The sequence below is a fragment of the Anolis carolinensis genome, unplaced genomic scaffold (assembly GCF_035594765.1).
Source record: "Anolis carolinensis isolate JA03-04 unplaced genomic scaffold, rAnoCar3.1.pri scaffold_8, whole genome shotgun sequence".
Classification (NCBI taxonomy): Eukaryota; Metazoa; Chordata; class Lepidosauria; order Squamata; family Dactyloidae; genus Anolis; species Anolis carolinensis.
The window spans coordinates 26,953,752-26,969,815 of NW_026943819.1; the positions used below are offsets into that span (position 1 = coordinate 26,953,752).

General features: G+C 40.3%; 1 protein-coding gene across 5 annotated transcripts in view; it reads right to left on the bottom strand.

Annotated features, from left to right (window-relative positions):
- grik4 (glutamate ionotropic receptor kainate type subunit 4) overlaps positions 1 to 16,064 on the bottom strand; it is a 611,856-nt gene that overhangs the window by 365,243 nt on the left and 230,549 nt on the right. The gene's annotated exons all lie outside the window — the stretch shown is intronic.

Sequence of the window (16,064 nt, forward strand, 5' to 3'; positions counted from 1 at the left end):
CTATGAAAATATTGTCATTTGTTTTGTTTAGACTAACAATCTAAATGAAACGAGAGCACAAAGGAAACGAAGGAAAAATTTTGTGCACATTTCTACTGGTTAATAGACATGGCCCCAGCCATTTCACAGCAGCAGTGGTTGCTCTGCATGTTTCTCTCAGCCTCTCCGAAGAGAATGTGTTTCTACTTTCTGCAGAAACGCTCAGGAACAACTGGAGGAAGCTGATGAAAATCGACGATCTAAATCAGACTTTCTCACCGGCTGATTGGAAATCATGATTTAAACAGTTTGTTTAAATCACCCTGATTTAAATCCAATCCGTCCTGCCTCCTGTACTGTGAAATAGCACACAACCAATGCGGGGAAAAATATCTCTTTTTAAAGGTTTCACTATAGAAACTCCAACTGTTCCATCTTGCCTAGCTAAGGCTTGCTAGTTGATGGTGTAGGGAGAAAACAAGCCATTGCTCTAAGAGGAAGTTGGTACAGAAGAAATAGAAACATGAGAATTTGTACATAACAGTTCTGCCTTTGAAACATGGCACAAAGGCTCTTTGAAAATGTGTTGTCAAAGGCTTTCATGGCTGGGATCACAGGGTTGTTATGCTTTTCCCAGGCTGTATGGCCATGTTCCAGAGGTATTCTCTCCTGACGTTTCACCCACATCTATGGCAGGCATCCTCAGAAGTTGTGAGGTAAGGAGAAACTAAGCAAGGAAGGTTTATATATCTGTGGAAGTTCCTAGGTGGAGGGAAGAATTCTTGTCTGTTGGAGGCCAGTGTGAATGTTGTAATTAATCACTTTTGTTAGCATTAAATAGCCTTCCCAGCCTCATATCCTGGCCTGGGGAAATCCTTTGTTCAGAGTCGTTAGCTGCCCCTGATTGATTCCTGTCTGGAATTCTTCTGTTTTCAGAGTGCTGCTCCTTATTTACTGTTCTGATTTTGGAGTTTTTTTAATCCAGGAATTCCAGACAGGAATCAGTCAGGTCCAAGAAACACAGATATCTATAACAAATACCAAAAAGCAAAACAATAAGTAGTCAACTGTTATACACAATAGTGTTATACAGTACTAAAACATATGAATCAATTTAGTCTAGAAATGAATAGCTGAACAAAGAAATGAATAGTTGAACTAAGATATATAATGGTACAATACCAAATATCCAATAGTGCATTTTTACCAGAGATTACACATATAATCAGAGTTTTTGTCTTCACTCATACATATAGTATTTAAGTCCTGTTAGTAATTTTGACTGATTGCTGTCTGGAATTCTTCTGCTAACAGAGTGCTGCTCCTTATTTACTGCTCTGATTTTGGAGTTTTTTAATTCTGGAATTCCAGACAGGAATCAATCAGGGGCAGCTAAAGACTCTGACAAAGGATTTCCCCAGGCCAGGATGTGAGGCCGGGAAGGACATTTAATGCTAACAAAGTTAATTAATTACAACATTAATTACACTGGCCTCCAACAGACAAGAGTTCTTTCCCCCACCCAGGACCTTCTACAGTTATATAAACCTTTCTTGCTTAGTTTCTCCATACTTCACAACCTCTGAGGATGCCTGCCATAGATGTGGGTGAAACATCAGGAGAGAATGCTTCTGGAACATGGCCATACAGCCCGGAAAAGATACAACAACCGCTCTTTGAACAATTGGTAACTTGTGTGCACAATCCTGTTTCTGTAGACTTGAAAACTAAGTTCAGTACGACTTTGCCTTCTTCTAAGTTTGTCCAAGATTTCAATTTTCCAAGATTTATTTTAGGCAGATTCAAATATAATGTGTCAGCAATGGGAGTTGCTCAGAGAGAACAAGGGGAGGCTCTTGCCATGGCAGTCAGATGGGCTAGATTGCCCTCTGGGTTCACACCCAACTCTGCAATTAAATGCAACCAATTTGCTCGCATTTTTCTTTCTCCTCCCGATTTGCATACAAATATAGGTTTCAGCTCGGCTGACCTTTTGTGAGCAAACACATATATTTGAAATAATAATGGGGCTGCTGAGTGGACATTCTTACTGAAGGATATCTCTGTCCTTAACCCCACTGCACTAATTAATGGATTGCTTTTATTTTACTGCTAATTTTCAAAGTTCTGGTTTAATGGAAGTTGCCTCATGCTTTTGAGGTGATAGGTTAAAATATTATCTCTAAATAGGAACACAAACTTAAAGGCCCGAAGCAGGCATATAGCCGTCAAGTGCGTCAAGCCCATCAGGTGTCTTCTGGGACTTTCTGGATCCAGGTAAACAACAACTCCCATTTGAAAAGGGCAACCATTCCCCAATCCCTGCCTGTATGCACAGTTGGGCACATTGGCTCTATGTGCTAAGTTTGGTCCAGATCCAGCGTTGGTTTGGTTCAATGCCCTCTGGATAAGGGCGCACTGCAACTCCCAGATCCAAGGTCAATCACCCCAAATCCCCGCCTGTCCTGCATGCACAGTTGGCCATGTTTGGTCCAGATATGATTTTGGCTGCCTTCAGTGTTTTCTGGATCCAGGTAAACAACAACAACCATTTGAAAATGGCAACCATTCCCCAATCCCCGCATCTATGCACAGTTGGGCACATTGGCTCTATGTGCCAAGTTTAATCCAGATGCAGCATTGGCTTAGTTCAATGCCCTATGATGTTGGCTGCATTCAGTGCTTTCTGGATCCTGGTAAACAACAACTCCCATTTGAAAAAATATTTCAAAGCACCTCACAACCTCTGAGGATGCGTGCCATAGATGTGGGCGAAACGTCAGGAGAGAATACTTCTGGAACATGGCCATACAGCCCAGAAAACAGACAACAACCCTATTTCAAAGCAACTTGACTATTCCAAGGCAAAGTTCAAGATAAGTGCATTGGGCAAATCCAGGGACTAATTCTATAGAAGATTATTTCAGAGTTGCAGTATTCATACCATGTGTCGAATCACTCATACAGAACATGACTGAAAGGTTCATGTCAAATGAAAACATTTTAACCAGTTTCCAGGTTATCCTCCCTAGGTTTTCAGGTCTAGACAAAGTTCACCATATACCCTATTTCCCCTAAAATAAGACATCCCCAGAAAATAAGACCTAGTATAGGTTTTGCTGAGTCGCTAAATATAAGGCCTCCTCTGAAAGCAAGACCTAGCAAAGTTTTTGTTTGGAAGCATGCCCGCCAAACAGAACACCAGAGCATGCAGGATCGTTAAATGTACCTACCATAGAGTGTTGTACATGGAAATATTGGTAGTAACAAGAAATTATTGATAGGATTCACAGTTTGTCTGGTTATGCTGGTTTATGATGACAACTACTGTACAGTATATAATAAATGTTCATTTTTTTGTTCAACAATAAATGTGAATTCTTCTTCATGGAAAAATAAGACATCCCCTGAAAATAAGACCTAGAGCATCTTTGGGAGCAAAAATTAATATAAGACACTGTCTTATTTTTGGGGAAACACGGTAGAACAACTGTCAGAATACTTTGAAAATGACACAGCTCTTGCTTCCATCAAGGCTGAGTACATAATGTGGTGTAATATTCCACCATCAATTAAGAAAGATACTGAAGTACTTAAAGTGTTGGAACTGTGTGATAAAACCTACTATTGGTCAATAAATTTCCTTTTGACTGTGTTAGCTACTCTACCAGTAATGGCATGCAGTGTGGAAAGATGGTTTTCAACCATGAAGAGAGCAAAAAGTGTATCTAGAAGTTGAATGACAGACCAGAGACTTAGTGGACTAGCAATGATTTCCATCCATCGGGACATCACTATCAAACCAGAAAAAGTAATGGACAAAATGGGGAGAAGAAAAGAAGACTGTTGCTGTAAAGTGAAAAATAAGTCAAAAAGTATTCTAAACATTTTTTTAATGAAAGTAAATAAATCGAAATCCTGGCTATGGGCCTGGTCCTAAGCATTAGAGATCAGTAGATGATGATGATGATGATGATTATTATTATTATTATTACTGTATATACTCGAGTATAAGCCTAGTTTTTCAGCCCTTTTTTAAGACTGAAAAAGCCCCTTATACTCGGGTGAGGGTCCTGGTTGGCTTATATTTGGGTCAACTTATACTTGAGAATGTATGGTACATTTATTATTTTTCTCTATTATTGATGCTACTATTACATTTATTTTACTCTATTTTTTATTATTATTAATAATACATTATTTCACTTTGATCTTCTTATTGCATTTATTATTTTACTCTATTTATTATTACACGTATTATTTTCCTGTATTTATCATTATTATTATTATTACATGTATTATTTTACTCTATTATTATTAAAAGGATACATAAGCCCATTGACATTGAAGAAGATGAGAATAATGATTTGATCAGAGTTGGACAGTCTTATCTTAAATTTGAGCTTTATGTAAATATTCAAAAACATTGAACCTACCGATACCTCAATTAATGTAATTTTATTGGTATCAGTTTTTATTTCTGAAATTTACCTCTCTCGGCTTATACTGGAGTCAATGTTTTCCCATTTTTTTGTGGTAAAATTAGGTGCCTCGGCTTATACTCGAGTATATACGGTATTATCATTTGCTGATTCTGCTATGAGAAATACCACTTACCCATCCTGTGCTGTTTGCTTCACAATATGAATATGGCTCCTCTTTAAAAAAATGAATTTCTGACTGGAGTGAAGTTATAATAAGGTGTCAATGCTTGTATCTAGACGATGCCGACAGCTACTTGTTGGGCTAGCTGTCCAAGCTTTCACTGCTCACATCCAAGGCTTTTCAATTATGGGAATATAAGGCTTCCAGGTATTGAAAAATTGAAACAGATCAAAATATTCCATACTTCAGCTCCGTCATTAATCAGAATGGAAAACGCCGTCAAGAAATCAGAAGAAAACTAGGGCTTCAAAGTGCAGCTATCAAGGAACCAGACAGGATCCTGAAGTGTCAAGATATATCATTGAATATTAAAGTTAGGCTTGTCCATGTCATCTTATTTCTATTTTTTTTTTTATGTATGGCAGTGAAAACTAGACAGTGAAGAAAGCTAAAAGAAAGAAAATCAATTTGTCTGAAATGTGGCGCTGCAAAAGAATTTTACAGATATAGTGGACTGCTAAAAAGAGAAATAAATGAGTCCTAGAGCAACTCAAGATTGAACCTGACTTAGAAGCCTAGATGACAAAACAGATAGTGCAATACTTTGGCCAAATCGTGAAAAGACAATCGTTCTTGGTAAGTAGAAGCATTAGGAAAAGAGAAAGGCCTCATTTCAGATGGAGAGATTCAAACAAGGAAGCTACAGCTCCCTTGAGTCCGTAAAACCAAAGCCAGGTTGTTGAAGGTGACTTGGATGTCTCATTCTTGAGTTTTAAGTCAAAGTCAAAGTTGCTAACAACAAATTCAATGAGGCCTCCACCCAATAGTTTGCTATTCCTCATTTTAGTTGACAGAAAGGAGAAGTTGTTGCTCAGGTCCGTCCTGGGCTCAGTTCTGTTCAACATCTTTATTAAGGACTTAGATGAAGGGTTAGAAGGCATGATCATTTATTTTATTTTTATTTCGTGTCAAAAGCATTGCATAACAAATACATTTTAAAATGATGGAGAAAAAAGGAAATCACAAGCAACTAAATAGTTTTAGACCAAAAACGGGCAACAGCAAGCGCATTGTCCGTAGCTTTAAACAATCATCAAGTTTGATCATGATCATCAAGTTTGCAGATGACACCAAACTGGGAGGGATAGCCAATAATCCAGAAGACAGGAGCAGAATTCAAAACGATCTTAACAGATTAGAGAGATGGGCCAAAACTAACAAAATGAACCTCAACAGGGACAAATGCAAGATGCCTGGCTCAACAGCAGTACGTGTGGAAAAGATCTTGGAGCCCTCGTGGGGAGGAAGGTGAACATAAGCCAACAATGTGATGCGGCGGCGAAAAAGGCCAATGGGATTTTGGCCTGCATAAACAGGAGTCTAGTGTCTAGATCCAGGGAAGTCATGCTACCCCTCTATTTGGGGCTGGGCTGTGGTGCAGGCTGTTGAGCAACTAGCTGCAGCCAGCTGCAACAAATCACTCTGACCAAGAGGTCATGAGTTCGAGGCCAGCTCGGAGCCCCGTGTTTGTCTTGTCTTTGTTCTATGTTAAGGCATTGAATGTTTGCCTTATATGTGTAATGTGATCCGCCCTGAGTCCCCTTCAGGGCGAGAAGGGCGGAATATAAATACTGTAAATAAAATAAATAAATAATAAATATTCTGCCTTGGTCAGGCCACTTTACCTGGAATACTGTGTCCAGTTCTGGGCACCGCAATTGAAGGGAGATGTTGACAAGCTGGAATGTGTCCAGAGGAGGGCGACTAAAATGATCAAGGGTCTGGAGAACAAACCCTGTGAGGAGTGGCTGAAAGAGCTGGGCATGTTTAGCCTGCAGAAAAGAAGGCTGAGAGGAGACATGATGAGAGCCATGTATAAATACATGAGGGGAAGTCATAGGGAGGAGGGAGCAGGCTTGTTTTCTGCTGCCCTGGAGACTAGGACACGGAACAACGGCACAACAGCTTCAAACTTCAAGAAAGGAGATTCCATCTGAACATTAAGAAGAACTTCCTCACTGTGAGAGCTGTTCAGCAGTGGAACGCTCTGCCGTGGAGTATGGTGGAGGCTCCTTCTTTGGAGGCTTTTAAGCAGAGGCTGGATGGCCATCTGTTGGGGGTGCTTTGAATGAGATTTTCCTGCTTCTTGGCAGAATGGGATTGGACTGGATGGCTCATGAGGTCTCTTCCAACTCTACGATTCTATGACTCTAGGTCCTCTCTCCCTCTGGTCAACACACAAGTGTTACATGTATCTGGACGCAAACTCCTTATAGTGCCACGTTTATTACTAGTTGGTGGTTGGACTATCTGCTTCTTTCCATCCCTTGATTGTCTACTTTTGTTCTCCATCCCTATCCAGAGGGAGAGAGGCTGGTAAGATCTCATCGCCATCATTGTCATTGTCTTCGTCACCATCTCTGCTGCCTCAAAGTTCAGTCATGCGCAAGTTCAATCGCTCCGTTATGGCAAATTCAAACCTAAAGCTCTCGAGTAAACAGGGAGAGCTTCAAAAACCGTGATCTCTAAAAATTAAATTTCCAAGCTGAAGTCCAGCGGCATCACAAAACCTCTCGGTTTAATTTGTTGTTCATTCGTGGCTCTATATGTTTTCCGTGAGCATCAGCTTGCTTTTTAATCAGGGTTAGTGATCCTATGCAATGTCATTTAAATTGGGAGATTAAACACTCCATCATAAAATAGCTTGCGTTGCATGAGAAAGCAGGGCAGGGAGAAAGCCTGTGGCACATAGATCTCATCTGCTCTATATGATGGAAAGAAAAGGCTTCTATGGCTATTGGTAGTTTTTGGAGATGTAGTCATTGGGTCACCATAGGTAAAGGTTTCCCCTGACGTTAAGGCCAGTCGTGTCCGACTCTGGGGGTTGGTGCTCATCTCCATTTCTAAGCCGAAGAGCCGGCGTTGTCCGTAGACACCTCCAAGGTCATGTGGCTGGCATGATGCATGGAGCGCCGTTACCTTCCCGCCGGAGTAGTACCTATTGATCTACTCACATTTGCATGTTTTCGAACTGCTAGGTTGGCAGAAGCTGGGGCTAACAGTTGGAGCTCACCCCATTTGAACTGCCAACCTTTTGGTCTGCAAGTTCAGCAGCTCAGTGCTTTAACACACTGTGCCACCAGGGTCCTTGATCACCATAAGTTGACTTATAGACACACACTTATAGATCAAGAGGTAACTTTTCCAAACTTTGCATCCAATCCTGAATTTCAACTTTAGCCCCAGCTACACCATATGCTGCTCTTCATTTAAGCTAGCGAGACAAAAACTCATCTTCCACCATCAACAAGGGCCTAGTTTCTGTAAATTATGCTAATTGCATGCAAATAGATTATGCAAATGAGTCCTGCCCTTCTGACTTGCAAAACACTTTCGCGGCTTCATAGCAGGATGGATAGTGCAGAATGTCCACCTCGCAGCCCAAGAGAAAGAGGAGCAGCAATGCCAAAGCCAGTTTGCAAAAAGGGAAACCTGCACCCAAGCAACGTCCTCCTGTCACTGATGGCAAACTACCCAGAAACTGGCCGGGTCTTCCCCACTGGAAAGCTTGCAGCAGATTAAGCCTCAAGTTTATTAAATAAAGCAGTGCTCTAACGAGGGTAATCCACAGATAATTTCCCTCATTTAAACCCTATTTCATCGCCACCAAGTAGACTTCTTTCCATTTATCTGTCTTAATTCTTTTAGCACTTTCGGCTTCCCAAATTGGCTTCGATGGAGAAATTGACATTCAGCCATCATTTCCAGATAAAGTTCAATTTAGCCCTCCGAAACCCCCACAAGCTCCAAGGGGAGGAGGAGAACATGTTGGAATTCATTAGCAGTGTCCTTGGCCGGATTAGCCGGTCTGTCCCCGCTACAGCCTCAACGTTCATACATCGGCAGCCACAGACTGGCAGGAGGCTGAGCGATAATTGACCCTTGAGAGGCTCTTGAGTGTGGATCTCGGCCCACCCGCATGGCCCTATTCAAGAGTCCCCAATCCCAGCACTGAAATCCCACTTTGGCTTCTCTGATTTCTGGTGACATGGCTCAGATTGGACTACATAGCTGCACAAATGGCTCTCCACATTTGCAGGTTTAACTTTTTGTGCCATGCTTGTATTGCAACTGATTGCATCATCCAAAATGTACCATAGTGTGAAAAGAGTTAATTGCCAAGAAGCTATGATGACCTTGACGTGTGGCTGGAACTAAGGAGTATCCAGACACAAGTGTTTGTGCATAACGATTGCATCAGTTCAGTTGAGTTCTGTCTGCCTAGAGTTTGAGTCAAGTTCTGTTGGAGAACAGAACAGTCCTGTGTTCGTCTGTTGTCTGCAAGTCTGTTTGTGTTGATTACTACTGCATACAGTAAAACTTTGTCTCTTCGTTCTGCGCTCCACTGCTTCCATCCAACTACTGCTGCGCTGCAAATACTCTGACATTCATATGTTCATTCTTGGAATTACTAAATCCTACAGTGTGACTCCAGGGTCAACTTAATGGGGATGGACCTGGATTCCCAGGGAGAACACTTCTCTAGGCATTTGTAGACCATCCAGTAGAATTTTATGATCAACATCCAATAGAAATTAACTATAGACCCACAATGGTTACAGATTCCTAAAGAGGACACTTCTCTAGGCACTTGTAGGTCCTCCAGCTGAATTTTATAGCGATCTTCTAGTGAAAATTGACCACAGATGCACATCGGAAGACCTAGAGAAGTGATTCTCAACCTGTGAGTCCCCAAGTGTTTTGGCTTACAACTCTCAAAAATTCCAGCCAGTTGACCAGTTGTTAGAATTTCTGGGAGTTGAAGGCCAAAACATCTGGGGACCCACAGGTTGAGAACCACTGACCAAAAAGTTCAGAGAGAGAACACTTTCCTAGACAATTGTAGGTCCTCCTGTGGAATTTTATGGTCAATCTCAAGTTGATCATAAAACTACATTGAAGACCAAAACATCTGGGGACCCACAGGTTGAGAACTACTAATCTAGAGGTTCCCAGAGAGAACACTTTCCTAGGAAATTGTAGGCCTTCCTATGTAATTTTATGGTCAACCTCAAGTTGACCATAAAATTACATTGAAGGCCAATACATCTGAGGACACACAGGTTGAGAACCACTGACCTAGAGGTTCCAAGAGAGAACACTTTCCTAGGCAGTTGTAGGTCCTCCTATGTAATTTTATGGTCCACCTCCAGTTGACCATAAAATTACATTGAAGTCCAAAAACATCTGGGGACCCACAGGTTGAGAACCACTGACCTAGAGGTTCTCAGAAAGAACACTTTCCTAGGCAATTGTAGGTCCTCCTATGTAATTTTATGGTCAACCTCCAGCTGACCATAAATTACATTGAAATCCAAAAACATCTGGAGACCCATAGGTTGAGAACCACTGACCTAGAGGTTCCAAGAAAAAACACTTTCTTGTAGGCCTTCCTATGTAATTTTATGGTCAACCTCCAATTGACCATAAAATTACACTGAAGTCCAAAAACATCTGGGGACCCACAGGTTGAGAACTACAGACCTAGAGGTTCCCAGAGAGAACACTTTCCTAGGCAATTGTAGGTCCTCCTATGTAATTTATGGTCAAGCTCCAGTGGAAATTGACCATTGGCATTTGTCATTTCTCCAACATATTCAGCTTCCAGCAGAGATGTCAACAACTGACTTGGACATCGCTGTCCCCTCTTTCTTTTGGGCTGTAGAGCAGAGATCATCCATTATGAAGCTATGGAATGTCTCAAAAGTCAGGAGGGCAGAAAACAACACATCTCTAGGTATGTCTAGGTTCTTCAGTCTAACTCTATCATCACCTTCCACCTGGCATTTCTGCGTACGTACAACAACATTTGCCCCCACATTTATGACTCAACGCAAGACTTTGGGGAGAGAATGAGCTGGCCTTTTTTGATCTCATTCTCCAATTCTGTCACGGCTGAAAGTAGAGAAGAGTGACAAATATCATGACCAAAATGTCAGAATGATTTGCCATTATTCCAAGGCACAGGGGAGGTCTGCGGAGAGCGCCTCTCAGCACTCTGACACTTGTTCTCCTGCCCGCGGGGGGGAAACCATCTGCTAAAAGAAAAAGCCAATTAAAAGGGTGTCTGCTAATGGAAAGAAAGTGTTTGGCTGAACAGCTCTTAGGCATGGCTGTCGGCTTCGCCTACAGCTCCAGCACAGCTGCCTATGTCCCAGTGCCCTGATGCATCCATTGCCTTTGCATTATTTAAAGGGCGTGGTTGGCGGGGAAGAATCTGGTACAGGAAAGCATTATCCTCTTCCCACTGTTGAGAGAGCAGGACATTGAAAACAGAACTCAGTGTATTGAGTTCATAAGGATCACCAAACCCAGCATTGTCCAAACACGAGTCAAAGAACATGAAAGGCACTGCAGACTCACTCAACCAGAGAACTCAGCCATAGCAGAGAACTTGATGAACCAACCTAGACACAGTATAATATTTGAGAACACAGAAATGCTCGGCCACTCCAACAACCATCATGTCAGACTACACAGAGAAGCCAATGAAATCCACAAGCATGTGGACAACTTCAACAGAAAGGAGGAAAGCATGAAAATGAATATTATTATTATTTACAATATTTATATTCCGCCCTTCTCACCCCGAAGGGGACTCAGGGCGGATCACATTACACATATAAGACAAACATTAAATGCCTTAACATAGAACAAAGACAGAGACAAACGCAGGCTTCGAGCTGGCCTCGAACTCATGACCTCTTGTCAGAGTGATTTGTTGCAGCTGGCTGCAGCTGGCTGCTCACCAGCCTGTGCCACAGCCCGGGCAGCCCGGGCTACCAGTATTAAAAAACTCCAAAATCAGAACAGTAAATAAGGAGCAGCACTTTCAAAACAGAAGAATTCCAGACAGGAATCAATCAGGGGCAGCTAATGACTCTGAACAAAGGATTTCAGCGGCCATTTAATACTAATGAAGGTGCATAATTACAACATTCACACTGGCCTCCAACAGACAAGAGTTCTTCTCTCCACCCAGGAACTTTTACAGATATATATAAAGCTTCCTTGTTTGGTTTCTCCATACCTCACAATCTCTGAGGATGCCTGCCATAGATGTGGGCAAAATGTCAGGAGAGAATACTTCCATATGTTAGAGCAATGTCGGAGTTGCGACCTTTTGTAAAAGCGCTCAAGACTTGGCTGTTTGGTTGTGCATTTAAGTAAATGAGATCTAATTTGCCAAATAGTCACTGTTGAATGTTTTTATATTGTGGAATGATATTTTAAATTGTAAGTCGCTCGGAGCACTCTGGTGGAGAGCGACTAATTAAGAAATAAAATAAAGTGAAGTGAAGTGAATGTGGGTAGAGCACTGATGAGCTCCCTCTATCAGCCCCAGCTCCATGCGGGCACATGAGAGAAACCTCCCACAAGGATGGTAAAAACATCAAAACATCCAGGCGTTCCCTGGGGTAACGTCCTTGCAGATGGCCAATTCTCTCACACCAGAAGCAACTTGCAGTTTCTTTCTTCTGTCACACACCCAAAAAAAAATCACTTGCATAATTATTAACCATCACTAGATTGGCTGTACAACTATCTGTACACGGCTAGACCTCTGTGTAGGTTATGCATTAAGAAGTTTCAAAATCTGCATAGAATATTTTAATAAAGACAAACAAATAGGTTTCACAGAAAAAGAAACTATATGGGACAAGATAATTCAACTTGAGAAGAAAGAAATAGCAAGAACATATAAAGTATTACTGGAATGGTCAACAGAAACCGAAATGGTAAAAGACTGTATGATTAAATGGGCATCAAACATAGGCCACCCGATAAAAATGGAAGATTGGGAAAGAAATTGGAATAAGAGACTGAAATATGCATATGATTTAAGAGAGAACTGGTACAAAATGATGTACCGATGGTACATCACCCCACAAAAACTGGCTAGATGTTATAAAAACCTACAAGATAAATGTTGGAAATGTCAAACTCAGGAGGGGACTTTCTTCCATATGTGGTGGACATGTAAAATGCAAAAGAATTTTGGACAAAAATACATGGAAAAATTCAAGAAATAATAGGATTGAAATTTCAAATGAAACCAGAATACTTTCTTTCAGGAATGCCACATTTTGAAATGGACACAAGCAAAGACATACTATTCAATTACTTGGTGACAGCTGCTAGAATAATTTATGCAAAAAATTGGAAATTGAAAGAAGTTCCCCAGATGGAGGATTGGAAACTGAAAATATTAGATATTATGAATATGGACAAACTAACACAATGCCTTAAAAGAAATCAAAGTATACCAAAAAAAAACCCCAGCAGATTGGACTCTTTTGAAAGAATACTTAAAATAAGAGAAAAAGGAAAAGTTGATTCCCAAATACAAAAAAAAAAAAAAAAACATTTTAGTAATAGGGAGGTAATTTCCTATTAAAGAAAAGAAATGTATATTTCTTCAAAAGTATATGGAACTTAATTCTAAACTTCTATGGAAGAGATCGGAAGTTGACAAAAGTGTGTGTGTGTATGTTTTTGGTTTTTTGTTGTTTTTTCTTGCTTTTTCTTTTCTTTCCATTTTCCTACTTTTCTTTATCATTTATGTTCCCCCACTTTCATTGTAATGAAAAATATTTGTGAGTGCAATTACATACTTATTTTTTGTATTTTGTTTTTTTTTAATACTGCTTTTTCCTTTCTTTTAATAAAAAATGAAATAAAAAAAAAAGAAGTTTCAACATCTGGATCTGGAAAAGTTCCTTTTCTAGACTACATCTTCCAAGATCATGCAGCCAAGTGTGATGCTACATATATTAGCTGTATAAAGCCAACAGCATTCTGCATTTTATATTGGATTGTATTTTATGTGTTTAAAGAGCCATTTCGATTTTATATCTGCCAGACTACGAGCGAAATAAAATTGGGTATAGTAAAGAGCCACCAGCTACGTTTGCATAGCATTTTTTTGTCTTTTCCAATTTGCACTGTTTTCCCAGCATAAATGTCTTCTCTCCTAAAAGGGAGCGGATCCACTAGAACCACGATGCCTGACATTTCCAGACCAGTCATTACTGGGACGCTTCTCATCCTTGGCCTGTCTAAATGGGAGTCAGAGCACCGGTTTCGAGATGACTGCTCCGTGTCCCTTTGCAGTCGCCAATTTCTAAAGCCTCTACAAAAAAGAGGATTATCTTCCTCATAGCCTTCATGATTACAATACTTATTAAGCGCTGTAAAAATTATCCCAACACCTTTTAGAAAGCGTGGCTTCATCAGCGGAATCGGTGACCTTTCGGGGCAGCAAATCTCGCAGCCTGACAATGGCAAGAGACAGCTTCGGTGTAATGAAAGCCAAATGTAGAAGCAGAAGAGCTTAATGGGGGAAAAAATCTGTCTTCCTGCTTCCATTGTCTGGTCTTCCATAGATGCCATGGTTCTGAGTCCACGGTTCTTCGAAAACGGAACAGTCACCCAATTAAAAGGTTATGGCGCTAATTAATTTGTTGATGTAAAGCTGCCTTCGGTCGCAGTTTTGTTGATACAAATAAATAAATTTCCAAGTGGTTACATTTTCATATTAATTGGAAAGGAAAAAAAAATGTTCTAATAAATATGCTATGGTACATATGCCATTTCAAAATAAGGCACTCCAAGAGCCTGGGAATGTACCTTTTGAAAGTTATGCACTCTATTACTTACGACACTGATTGGAAAGTAACATTTTGTTCTTAGTCATGATAGAATCCACTGCATTAATGGCTGCACTAAAATCCTTTCCATTAATTGTTTTGAGAGGAAATGGATTGACAAAAAGAATGAGGAAAACTTGAAAGTGTCCTGTCAAGTGCCTCTTAAGATGCCATTAATTTAAAAATAATAATAATAACTAGGAACTGTGAGATGTCGCCCAAAGAAAGAAATTTTGCTCTTCTTTGTGATGCTGAGTTTTGAATGTAACTGTGTTCTATCTTTGTTACCCCAAAGAAACTTATTGCAATTCTTTGGTCATATCCCCATCAACATCTGGTCTCCTTTTGGCTGAGATACAGCTGAGGAAAAAAGGTCAATATGAACCATGCAGTTGCGATGGATATATTATTTAATATACAGTGGAAATAAGAAACTGGAAAATAGCCCGGCCTGGGGGCTGGGCTGTGGCGCAGGCTCATTAGCAGCCAGCTGCAATAAATCACTCTGACCAAGAGGTCATGAGTTTGAGGCCAGCCCGTGTTGGGGTGAGCACCCAACAACTAAAATAAAAATACAGCCCCTGCTCGTTGTTGACCTAAGCAACTCGAAAGATAGTTGCATCTATCAAGTAGGAAATTTAGGTACCACTTATATGTGGGGAGGCTAATTTACAACACCATAAAAATCACCCAGCCACCATTGGAATGAGGAAGTTGCCATCACAGTGGATGATGAAGCAGCTGCTCTCCCTGTGGCTGGAATCAAGCATACCCTCAGAAAGCTGGCAGCTGGAGAAAGTTTAAATTGCCTCTGCGTCTGTCTCTGTCTCTGTTCTATGTTATATGGCATTGAATGTTTGCCTTATATGTATACAATGTGAGTAAAATGTGAGAAGGGTGGAATAGAAATACTGTAAATAAATAAATAAATAAGCAAACCCAATTGAAATGAATGGTTGCTGACAAAAGTTGTGATAGAGTCATGTTGGAGGATCTAAAAAATTCCATTGCAATGACAATTAGGGTTGTGCACAGAATTTGTTTCCTCCGTTTCTTCCGGTACCTTCGATACTTTGGGAGCACGTAACGGTAAGGGCCCTCCCAGTACAAAAACCCTCCAAACACGAAAGCAAGTGGGAGCTGATCTCGGCTCCTCCTCCTCTGCGCATGCGTTTGGGGGCTTTCACCCTTTTAGCATCTTTTTCTCCTTCTCTTCCTCTCCTTCAGGAAATACTTCTAAATGTGGATGTTTATGTTCCTAAGAGAAAGGATATTTAGCTACAGAAGCAACTATTTTTACTGTAATGTGATCAAGATGATGGAATAAGCTTGATATCTGCCAGTAAGACAGTTATGATAAATGACAATTAGCCACTAGTAAGAGCCCTTGATCTTAATAATTTATCCTGTATTTATCATGGTCTTACCATTTATGTGTTTTAAATGTAATATTTTATCCTGTATTGTTGTTTTAATTGATATATTACTGTTTTATCTTTTTTATATTGTGATTTGTACTACAGTAGAGTCTCACTTATCCAACACTCGCTTATCCAACGTTCTGGATTATCCAACACATTTTTGTAGTCAATGTTTTCAATATATTGTGATATTTTGGTGCTAAATTTGTAAATACAGTAATTACTACATAGCATTACTATGTATTGAACTACTTTTTCTGTCAAATTTGTTGTATAACATGATGTTTTGGTGTTTAGTTTGTAAAATCATAACCTAATTTGATGTTTAATAGGCTTTTCCTTAATCCCT